The sequence below is a fragment of the Neoarius graeffei genome, chromosome 27 (genome assembly GCF_027579695.1).
Source record: "Neoarius graeffei isolate fNeoGra1 chromosome 27, fNeoGra1.pri, whole genome shotgun sequence".
Taxonomy (NCBI): domain Eukaryota; kingdom Metazoa; phylum Chordata; class Actinopteri; order Siluriformes; family Ariidae; genus Neoarius; species Neoarius graeffei.
This window is the reverse complement of record NC_083595.1, coordinates 42,464,169-42,477,496: the sequence shown is the minus strand read 5'-3', so window position 1 is coordinate 42,477,496 and position 13,328 is coordinate 42,464,169.

The window sequence follows — 13,328 nt, the reverse complement described above, 5'->3', positions numbered from 1 at the left end:
ACACACACATTTGCCTCACTATCTTTTTGAGGATCTTCTACTGATGTAATTATTATTGCAGTTAATTAACGCTCTGCCTTCACCTAAACCTAAACCTCACCTTAACCTCAGTCATGAAAAGGAAAAATTTTTAGCTCTTTTATTTATTAGTTTGTGGGGTTGTTGTTGTTGTTGTTGTTGTTGTTGTTGTTAAAAGAACAATAACAACAACAACAACAACAACAACAACAACAATTTCCTTGTGGGGACCATCGAAATGTCCCCATAAGGTCAAAATTGTCAGATTATACTATTCTTTTGGGGATGTTTGGTCCTCAGTAGTATATAAACACACACACACACACACACACACACACACACACACACACACACACACACACACACACACATTTGCCTCACTATCTTTTTGAGGATCTTCTACTGATGTAATTATTATTGCAGTTAATTAACGCTCTGCCTTCACCTAAACCTAAACCTCACCTTAACCTCAGTCATGAAAAGGAAACTTTTTTAGCTCTTTTATTTATTAGTTTGTGGGGTTTTTGTTGTTGTTGTTGTTGTTGTTGTTGTTGCTGTTGTTGTTGTTGTTGTTGTTAAAAGAACAATAACAACAACAACAACAACAACAACAATTTCCTTGTGGGGACCATCGAAATGTCCCCATAAGGTCAAAATTGTCAGATTATACTATTCTTTTGGGGATGTTTGGTCCTCAGTAGTATATAAACACACACACACACACACACACACACACACACACACACACACACACACACACACATTTGCCTCACTATCTTTTTGAGGATCTTCTACTGATGTAATTATTATTGCAGTTAATTAATGCTCTGCCTTCACCTAAACCTAAACCTCACCTTAACCTCAGTCATGAAAAGGAAAAATTTTTAGCTCTTTTATTTATTAGTTTGTGGGGTTTTTGTTGTTGTTGTTGTTGTTGTTGCTGTTGTTGTTGTTGTTGTTGTTGTTGTTGTTGTTGTTGTTAAAAGAACAATAACAACAACAACAACTTCCTTGTGGGGACCATCGAAATGTCCCCATAAGGTCAAAATTGTCAGATTATACTATTCTTTTGGGGATGTTTGGTCCTCAGTAGTATATAAACACACACACACACACACACACACACACTTCCACCTCCACGTATGGTGCCAATCAAAAGTTTGTACACACACTATTCTTTTGGGGATGTTTGGTCCTCAGTAGTATATAAACACACACACACATACACACACACACACACACACACACACACACACACACACACACATTTGCCTCACTATCTTTTTGAGGATCTTCTACTGATGTAATTATTATTGCAGTTAATTAATGCTCTGCCTTCACCTAAACCTAAACCTCACCTTAACCTCAGTCATGAAAAGGAAAAATTTTTAGCTCTTTTATTTATTAGTTTGTGGGGTTTTTGTTGTTGTTGTTGTTGTTGCTGTTGTTGTTGTTGTTGTTGTTGTTGTTAAAAGAACAATAACAACAACAACAACAACAATTTCCTTGTGGGGACCATCGAAATGTCCCCATAAGGTCAAAATTGTCAGATTATACTATTCTTTTGGGGATGTTTGGTCCTCAGTAGTATATAAACACACACACACACACACACACACACACACACACACATTTGCCTCACTATCTTTTTGAGGATCTTCTACTGATGTAATTATTATTGCAGTTAATTAACGCTCTGCCTTCACCTAAACCTAAACCTCACCTTAACCTCAGTCATGAAAAGGAAAAATTTTTAGCTCTTTTATTTATTAGTTTGTGGGGTTGTTGTTGTTGTTGTTGTTGTTGTTGTTGTTGCTGTTGTTGTTGTTGTTGTTAAAAGAACAATAACAACAACAACAACAACAATTTCCTTGTGGGGACCATCGAAATGTCCCCATAAGGTCAAAATTGTCAGATTATACTATTCTTTTGGGGATGTTTGGTCCTCAGTAGTATATAAACACACACACACATACACACACACACACACACACACACACACACACACACACACACACACATTTGCCTCACTATCTTTTTGAGGATCTTCTACTGATGTAATTATTATTGCAGTTAATTAACGCTCTGCCTTCACCTAAACCTAAACCTCACCTTAACCTCAGTCATGAAAAGGAAAAATTTTTAGCTCTTTTATTTATTAGTTTGTGGGGTTTTTGTTGTTGTTGTTGTTGTTGTTGTTGTTGCTGTTGTTGTTGTTGTTGTTGTTAAAAGAACAATAACAACAACAACAACAACAATTTCCTTGTGGGGACCATCGAAATGTCCCCATAAGGTCAAAATTGTCAGATTATACTATTCTTTTGGGGATGTTTGGTCCTCAGTAGTATATAACACACACACACACACACACACACACACACACACACACACACACACACACACACACACACATTTGCCTCACTATCTTTTTGAGGATCTTCTACTGATGTAATTATTATTGCAGTTAATTAACGCTCTGCCTTCACCTAAACCTAAACCTCACCTTAACCTCAGTCATGAAAAGGAAAAATTTTTAGCTCTTTTATTTATTAGTTTGTGGGGTTGTTGTTGTTGTTGTTGTTGTTGTTGTTGTTGTTGTTGTTGTTAAAAGAACAATAACAACAACAACAACAACAACAATTTCCTTGTGGGGACCATCGAAATGTCCCCATAAGGTCAAAATTGTCAGATTATACTATTCTTTTGGGGATGTTTGGTCCTCAGTAGTATATAAACACACACACACACACACACACACACACACACACACATTTGCCTCACTATCTTTTTGAGGATCTTCTACTGATGTAATTATTATTGCAGTTAATTAACGCTCTGCCTTCACCTAAACCTAAACCTCACCTTAACCTCAGTCATGAAAAGGAAAAATTTTTAGCTCTTTTATTTATTAGTTTGTGGGGTTTTTGTTGTTGTTGTTGTTGTTGTTGTTGTTGTTGTTGTTGTTGTTGTTAAAAGAACAATAACAACAACAACAACAACAATTTCCTTGTGGGGACCATCGAAATGTCCCCATAAGGTCAAAATTGTCAGATTATACTATTCTTTTGGGGATGTTTGGTCCTCAGTAGTATATAAACACACACACACACACACACACACACACACACACACACACACACACACACACACATTTGCCTCACTATCTTTTTGAGGATCTTCTACTTATGTAATTATTATTGCAGTTAATTAACGCTCTGCCTTCACCTAAACCTAAACCTCACCTTAACCTCAGTCATGAAAAGGAAAAATTTTTAGCTCTTTTATTTATTAGTTTGTGGGGTTGTTGTTGTTGTTGTTGTTGTTGTTGTTGTTGTTGTTGTTGTTGTTGTTAAAAGAACAATAACAACAACAACAACAACAACAACAATTTCCTTGTGGGGACCATCGAAATGTCCCCATAAGGTCAAAATTGTCAGATTATACTATTCTTTTGGGGATGTTTGGTCCTCAGTAGTATATAAACACACACACACACACACACACACACACACACACACACACACACACACACACACATTTGCCTCACTATCTTTTTGAGGATCTTCTACTGATGTAATTATTATTGCAGTTAATTAACGCTCTGCCTTCACCTAAACCTAAACCTCACCTTAACCTCAGTCATGAAAAGGAAAAATTTTTAGCTCTTTTATTTATTAGTTTGTGGGGTTTTTGTTGTTGTTGTTGTTGTTGTTGTTGTTGCTGTTGTTGTTGTTGTTGTTGTTAAAAGAACAACAACAACAACAACAATTTCCTTTTGGGGACCATCGAAATGTCCCCATAAGGTCAAAATTGTCAGATTATACTATTCTTTTGGGGATGTTTGGTCCTCAGTAGTATATAAACACACACACACACACACACACACACACACACACACACACACACACACACACACACACACATTTGCCTCACTATCTTTTTGAGGATCTTCTACTGATGTAATTATTATTGCAGTTAATTAATGCTCTGCCTTCACCTAAACCTAAACCTCACCTTAACCTCAGTCATGAAAAGGAAAAAATTTTTAGCTCTTTTATTTATTAGTTTGTGGGTTTTTTTTTTTGTTAAAACAACAACAACAACAATTTCCTTGTGGGGACCATCGAAATGTCCCCATAAGGTCAAAATTGTCAGATTATACTATTCTTTTGGGGATGTTTGGTCCTCAGTAGTATATAAACAGACACACACACACACACACTTCCACCTCCACGTATGGTGCCAATCAAAAGTTTGTACACCCCTACTCACTGATAGGTTTTTCTGTATTTTGTATTTTCTACATTGTAGAACAAAACTGAAGACATCAAAACTATTAAATAACATCTGGAACATGTATGGAATTATGTGGTAAACAAAAAATGTGAAAAAAACCCAAAACAACAAAATTTTCATATTTTATATTCTTCAACGTATCCAGGATTTACCTTGATGACAATTTGTACACTATTGGCGTTATCTTAACCAGCTTCATGAGGTAGTCACCTGGAATACTTTTCAATTAACAGGTGCCTCATCAAAAGGTAATTAGTGGATTAATTTCTTGCCTTCTTAATGTGTTTGAGATCAAACAGTAAATAGTAAATAATACAAATATCGTAAATAGCCCTATTCAACACCACAACTGTAGCAATCTACGGTATATTATGTCACAAACCGCTCAACTAAGTAAAGAGAAATGACATCCATCATTACTTTAAGACATGAAGAAGTGTCTTTTAATTAATAAAAATAAAGACAAGCCATTGTGTGTGTCCAAACTTTTAACTGGTACTCTATACGTACACAAGATGGCTGCACATCCTCAGAAATGAACGATGAGGCGCTATACCAGTGTGGAATGGGGTCAGTGTAACAGCACCATGTGTCTATCACTGAATAAGCAAACTAACATCATGCCTCAAATATTATACTTGTGTACTACTAATCTAGATCATCATTGCATACCAACAGTAACCACTTTTCCTATTACAGTTAATTTCTCATGCAACCTTCAAACCTACCAGATGTTCAGTTTTGAGTAATTCTGGTTCTTCTAGATTATTAAATACTTTGGATTGTTGTATGGTCAGAGTTTTCAATTTGATGACAGCAATCATGCGGACAGCGGAAAATTTTAAAGAGCAACAGAGCTTGTACGGTTGTGCCTAATGTCACTGTGCATGAAATTGCCAAAACATTACAAATCGTTCGACATGAAAACTTGACAGACAGGGGCTTTTTGGATTGACGTGCCATCTAGTGGGGGGTCGCTTTTAATCCTCCAGACCTACTGTACATGCCCCTGTTTCTGCACCATGTAGGTCCTATGGGAAGTATAAACCAGCCTTTTGGGTAATTTTTAGTCACCTGGGCATATTCTTAGGATGAAACCAGAGAACCTGGAGAAAACCAATGGGGAGAACGTGTGAAACTCCATGCAGACGTTAAACCAAGCTGTGCAGCGGCCATATACACTGGTTTTTCACCACAATAAATACTTTGCAGATGCCAATCTAAATGGTATTATAGGTGCTTTGCTATACTTTTTTTATATTATAATTGCTTTTTGGATTTTTTTTTAAATATCCATCAGATCCAAGTTTGGATGTACAGTAATGGCTGTTTTACACAATCATTCTCTTAAGCTGCCAATAATTATGATGTCAGTAGAATGCATGCATAGACACATTCAATCCAGTTGCAAACTTTTTGTGCAAACACTAGTTTAAAAGTCATGAGTTTATTATTCTTTCAGACTAACGCTTGCATCAGAGATTAGGTCACAAGCATGTACAATTTCATGGCAATAAAGTGGCGAGATTACAACGGAAAGAGAGACAGAGCAAAAGAGCAAAAGAAAAAAGAAAGCATTTTGTGTGCAATTTTTTTTTTCATTTTTCGTCTTCTATTTTTTGCCTCAGTTTGAACTTTAGAGAAAGCCAGTGGTCAGCGGTGTGACCTGTGATCAGTTTCGCATTGTTGACCCTTTGACATGTCACAAATGCAGCCCTACAGCACATGGAGCTGAATCAGGCTTCTGGACAGGACAGAGCTTCTCTATAATCTGAGCTCCGGTGCCTGAGATCGTCTCTCTGGGCTTGTTTCATGCTGAACTCTCATGACAGCGGCTCGGCTCTTTATGCGGTGGCTAACATGTGAAAGCTTTCCGAACAAATCCCAAATTTGTCATGATTGCAGGTTTTCGGTGGCAGACGCAGTGTGTAGCAGTTTGTGGTTCGCTGTGGTTAGAGCCAGGCTTCCTGCCAGAGCAGCAGGGTGCCGGAGTACAGCACAGCAGAACACAGAGCAGAGAATAGAGCAGTGTAGAGCACAGTGTAGAGCACAGAGTACAGTGTAGAGTACAGTGTAGAGTACAGTGTACAGCACAGAGTAGAGTACAGAGTAAAGTACAGTGTAGAGCACAGAGTAGAGTACAGTGTAGAGCACAGAGTAGAGCACAGAGTAGAGTACAGTGTAGAGCACAGTGTACAGCACAGAGTAGAGTACAGAGTAAAGTACAGTGTAGAGCACAGAGTAGAGCACAGAGTACAGTACAGAGTAAAGTACAGTGTAGAGTACAGAGTACCATACAGAATAGAATACAGTGTAGAGTACAGAGTAGAGAACAGTGTAGAATGCAGAGTAAAGTACAGAATTGAGTACAGAGTAGAACACAGTGTAGAGTGCAGAGTAGAGTACAGTGTGGACTACAGAGTAGAGCCCAGTGTGGAGTACAGAGTACAGTACAGATTAGAGCACAGCATAAAGTACAGAGTACAGTACAGATTAGAGCACAGTGTAGAGCACAGCATAGAGCACAGTGCTGAGTACAGAATAGAGTACAGTGTAGAGTACAGTGTATAGTACAGAGTAGAACACAGTGTAGAGTGCAAAGTAGAACACAGTGTAGAGTACAGAGTACCATACAGAATAGAATACAGTGTAGAGTAGAGAACAGTGTAGAATGCAGAGTAAAGTTCAGAATAGAGTACAGAGTAGAGCACAGTGTAGAGTGCAGAGTAGAGTACAGTGTGGAGTACAGAATAGAGCCCAGTGTGGAGTACAGAGTACAGTACAGATTAGAGCACAGCATAAAGTACAGAGTACAGTACAGATTAGAGCACAGTGTAGAGCACAGCATAGAGCACAGTGCTGAGTACAGAATAGAGTACAGTGTAGAGTACAGTGTATAGTACAGAGTAGAACACAGTGTAGAGTGCAAAGTAGAACACAGTGTAGAGTACAGTGTAGAGTACAGAGTACCATACAGAATAGAATACAGTGTAGAGTAGAGAACAGTGTAGAATGCAGAGTAAAGTTCAGAATAGAGTACAGAGTAGAGCACAGTGTGGAGTACAGAGTACAGTACAGATTAGAGCACAGTATAGAGTACAGATTAGAGTACAGAGTACAGTACAGATTAGAGCACAGTGCCGAGTACAGAATAGAGTACAGTGTAGGGCACAGTGCCGAGTACAGAATAGAGTACAGTGTAGAGCAGTGCACATCACAGCTGCTCTACTGTAGGATGAGTAAAGCCTCAGGTTTAGCAGTTAGTGCTGAGTGTGTGCTGGGTGTTTTATTAGTCACTCTCTGTGTGTGTGTGTGTGTGTGTGTGTGTGTGTGTGTGTGTGTGTGTGTGTGTGTGTGTGTGTTGAGTGTCAAACCTCAGCAGCAGAAGGTATAAGGTTAAGTTCTAAGATCTATCTATCTATCTATCTATCTATCTATCTATCTATCTATCTATCTATCTATCTATCTATCTATCTATCTATCTATCTATCTATCCACCTGTCTGTCTGTTTGTCTTTCTGTTAATCTGTCAATCTGTATACCTAGTTACCTAAACACATCTTTCTTTCTTTCTTTCTTTCTTTCTTTCTTTCTTTCTTTCTGATGGTTCTGTGAAACTTCTGGATGGTCTCTCTCTCTCTGTCTCTCACACACACACACACACACACACACACACACACACACACACACACACACACACAACACATGTAGCATTACCACTGCAGTGACGACAGACTCAGTGTCACAGTACAGGAAAGAAAAGACACTGCCTTTGATATTATTTCTTCATTTTTTTACACGTTAATATTTATGTGCTCTTTGAATTTACAACAGGTCTTGACTCACCTCAGGTCTCATGAGCTGCGAAACCCCACTGGTCTGATCCATAATGTGTCCAGAGTATAGACATATCCACATGTCTTTAGGCTTTAAGTCCAGCATGAGCTGGAGTCGTGCTCAATTAATGATTCATAACCTTAGACTGATGTCAGAACTCTCGAGAGGTCTCACTGTCGACAAAATCAGTCAATCTGTCTTAATGATCAAGTGACCAAGTGCCTGTTTCCACCCACAGAATTTAAATTATTTAAGTAATGAGAAATTGAAATATAAATCTGCACAGTACATCATGTTCTGACTGAGTCCACACTCCTGGCTGTGTGAGTGATTGTGTAATAACAGTTTTCTCTTTTTGAGGATCAAGTGTCCCAATAATGATCGAAGAGCATGATCGTTTTCGAGAGGAGACATTGAACGAGGGTTAGGCATAGCATTATTTATCAACAATACAATAAGAAACATGTGTCTGTGTCCACATGGGCTTTTATATCTTCATGGGGACCCAGTGTCTCCACAAGGACATGTAGTATGACTGTTTTGACCTTGTGGGGACAGTTGGACAGGAGGAAAATGTTTTATTTGTAGTCAGCTGGGATAGGCTCCAGCTTGCCTGCGACCCTGTAGAACAGGATAAATCGGCTAGAGATAATGAGATGAGATGAGATGAGATGAGATGAGATGTGTATCATCATTTGTCCTGGAAAATCACAAAAACAAACGGTTAAAATGATTAAAACCTGCTTGGACATGACTTTGTTCCTTTATGTCAGTACATCCACTAGGTGGCGCTGTTTCATCTCTCACAGTGTGTACCACAGTCAGCACTATTATAGAAGTGTTGGACATAATATTCAATTCCTCCAGCAGATGGAAGTATTAGCATTCTCACAGAGACTGCACGCACACACACACACACACACACACACACACGTTTGTCTCACTATCGTTGTGAGGACCTTCTACTGGCATAATTATCTCATCTCATCTCATTATCTCTAGCCGCTTTATCCTTCTACAGGGTCGCAGGCAAGCTGGAGCCTATCCCAGCTGACTATGGGCGAAAGGCGGGGTACACCCTGGACAAGTCGCCAGGTCATCACAGGGCTGACACATAGACACAGACAACCATTCACACTCACATTCACACCTACGCTCAATTTAGAGTCACCAGTTAACCTAACCTGCATGTCTTTGGACTGTGGGGGAAACCGGAGCACCCGGAGGAAACCCACGCGGACACGGGGAGAACATGCAAACTCCACACAGAAAGGCCCTCGCCGGCCCCGGGGCTCGAACCCAGGACCTTCTTGCTGTGAGGCGACAGCGCTATCCACTACACCACCGTGCCGCCCCTGGCATAATTATTAATGCAGTTAATTAATGTTGTGCCTCAACCTAAGCCTCACCTTAACCTCAGTAATGAAAAGGAAACAACAACAACAAACAAACAATTTCCTTGTGGGGACCATCCAAGTGTCCCCATAAGGTCAAAATTATCAGATTTTACTATCCTAGTGGGGAAATTTTATCCTAAGTAGTATATAAACACACACACACAAAAAAAAGTTTGTCTCACCATCATTGTGAGGACCTTCCACTGACAAATGCAGTTAATTAATACTGTGCCTTCACCTAAACCTCACATTAACCTCAGTAATGAAAAGAAAACAACAATTTCCTTGTGGGGACCATCCAAATGTCCCCATAAGGTCAACACTATCAGATTTTACTATCCTAGTGGGGAAATTTTATCCTAAGTAGTATATAAACACACACACACACACACACACAAGTTTGTCTCACTATCGTTGTGAGGACCTTCCACTGACAAAATTGTTAATGCAGTTAATTAATACTGTGCCTTCACCTAAACCTCACATTAACCTCAGTAATGAAAAGAAAACAACAATTTCCTTGTGGGGACCATCCAAATGTCCCCATAAGGTCAACACTATCAGATTTTACTATCCTAGTGGGGAAATTTGATCCTTACTACTATATAAACACACACACACACACACACACACACACACACACACACACACACACACACACACACTTTTACCTCCACGTATAGTACAAATCAAAATTTAGTACACCCCTACTCATTGATAGGTTTTTCTGTAGTTTGACTCTTTTCTACATTGTAGAACAACACTGAATATACACACATGCTTATTCTATCTTTGTGGGGACTCACCCTTACCTAAACCCTTCATTCTAACTCTAACCCTTACCTAAACCTAATTCTAATTCTAACCTGAACTCTAAAACTATGTCTTAACCCTCAAACAGCCCTTTGAAAAAGTGTGGACCAGCCAAAATCTCCTCACTTCCCAAAAATGTCCTAACTCTGTTAGTGGGGGGGATTCTGGTCCTCACTATGTTGCAAGTACAAGTACACACACACACATGTTTGTCTCACTATCGTTGTGAGGACCTTCTACTGACATAATTATTAATTCAGTTAATTAATGTTGTGCCTCAACCTAAACCTCACCTTAACCTCAGTAATGAAAAGGAAACAACAACAACAACAAACAATTTCCTTGTGGGGACCATCCAAATGTCCCCATAAGGTCAAAATTATCAGCTTTTACTATCCTAGTGGGGAAATTTTATCCTAAGTAGTATATAAGGGTATATAAGGTCATGTATATATATAGTATATAAGGTCATGGATTTTCATAGGACTATAACCTGACAGCTGATGATTGAAAAATATTACCATTATCAACATAGCATAAAATAAGTGCTGCCAGGCGAGGTTTGCTTTGCCTGCCAACACTTGTTTCATTTGTTGTACACACAACCTTCACGGTACTAGTACACAGAGAACCTGAAATTATTCTTGAAAATGTTGATCTTTTTACTTTGATAATTCACGTGCAAATTAATGCTTATATTGTATATGATTTATTAGCATGAATTGTTTAAAAGATGAAATATTACATGAAACAATTACTTCTTTTAATTGTGAATTTAGTAAAATCAGTGGAAAAAATCTAGTGACTTTTATTTGCTTCTGATTTTCATTCAATCACAATGAATGTGTGAATGGGGAAAATAATATATATGTACAACCCCGATTCCAAAAAAGTTGGGACAAAGTACAAATTGTAAACAAAAACGGAATGCAATAATTTACAAATCTCAAAAACTGATATTGTATTCACAATAGAACATAGACAACATATCAAATGTCGAAAGTGAGACATTTTGAAATTTCATGCCAAATATTGGCTCATTTGAAATTTCATGACAGCAACACATCTCAAAAAAGTTGGGACAGGGGCAATAAGAGGCTGGAAAAGTTAAAGGTACAAAAAAGGAACAGCTGGAGGACCAAATTGCAACTCATTAGGTCAATTGGCAATAGGTCATTAACATGACTGGGTATAAAAAGAACATCTTGGAGTGGCAGCGGCTCTCAGAAGTAAAGATGGGAAGAGGATCACCAATCCCCCTATATCTGCACCGACAAATAGTGGAGCAATATCAGAAAGGAGTTCGACAGTGTAAAATTGCAAAGAGTTTGAACATATCATCATCTACAGTGCATAATATCATCAAAAGATTCAGAGAATCTGGAAGAATCTCTGTGCGTAAGGGTCAAGGCCGGAAAACCATACTGGGTGCCCGTGATCTTCGGGCCCTTAGACGGCACTGCATCACATACAGGCATGCTTCTGTATTGGAAATCACAAAATGGGCTCAGGAATATTTCCAGAGAACATTATCTGTGAACACAATTCACCGTGCCGTCCGCCATTGCCAGCTAAAACTCTATAGTTCAAAGAAGAAGCCGTATCTAAACATGATCCAGAAGCGCAGACGTCTTCTCTGGGCCAAGGCTCATCTAAAATGGACTGTGGCAAAGTGGAAAACTGTTCTGTGGTCAGACGAATCAAAATTTGAAGTTCTTTATGGAAATCAGGGACGCCGTGTCATTCGGACTAAAGAGGAGAAGGACGACCCAAGTTGTTATCAGCGCTCAGTTCAGAAGCCTGCATCTCTGATGGTATGGCGTTGCATTAGTGCGTGTGGCATGGGCAGCTTACACATCTGGAAAGACACCATCAATGCTGAAAGGTATATCCAGGTTCTAGAGCAACATATGCTCCCATCCAGACGACGTCTCTTTCAGGGAAGACCTTGCATTTTCCAACATGACAATGCCAAACCACATACTGCATCAATTACAGCATCATGGCTGCGTAGAAGAAGGGTCCGGGTACTGAACTGGCCAGCCTGCAGTCCAGATCTTTCACCCATAGAAAACATTTGGCGCATCATAAAACGGAAGATATGACAAAAAAGACCAAAGACAGTTGAGCAACTAGAATCCTACATTAGACAAGAATGGGTTAACATTCCTATCCCTAAACTTGAGTAACTTGTCTCCTCAGTCCCCAGACGTTTACAGACTGTTGTAAAGAGAAAAGGGGATGTCTCACAGTGGGAAACATGGCCTTGTCCCAACTTTTTTGAGATGTGTTGTTGTCATGAAATTTAAAATCACCTAATTTTTCTCTTTAAATGATACATTTTCTCAGTTTAAACATTTGATATGTCATCTATGTTCTATTCTGAATAAAACATGGAATTTTGAAACTTCCACATCATTGCATTCCGTTTTTATTTACAATTTGTACTTTGTCCCAACTTTTCTGGAATCGGGGTTGTATATTTAGGCACTTCCTAAAAGTGGAGCTCCTGATGAGTGTAAAATGTGTTTGGAAGTGGCGGCCACTTACTATAATGTCACTCATTATTCACGTTATGGGTGGAGCCGTCAGCCCAGGAAGCTGTATTTGTTATGCTACAGATGCTCGCTGCTGTGTTTATATTCCCCACGTGCATCAGTCAGAGGTTTTGCACAGTATGTTATAAAGTCATCCGGATTTGTCATTTATGCACAATGTAAAGTTTATTGAGTGTGTTTTGTTTGTGTTCGGTGCATTGGTTGAACTGTGGTTTAGCACAAAACTTTGAGCGCAAAGGCTACTAGTCCACGTTTAGCTACGTTGTCGAGATTTTCACCTTTGGTTGAGTGGAGCAAGGTGTGTAATCTTCTGTAAACATTATTCTGCAAAATTGTGTATTGGCTTACAACCATGTTATATTAGTTATTTTTGTTTTGTTGTCTTTAGTTTTCACGGTGCTCAGTGTAC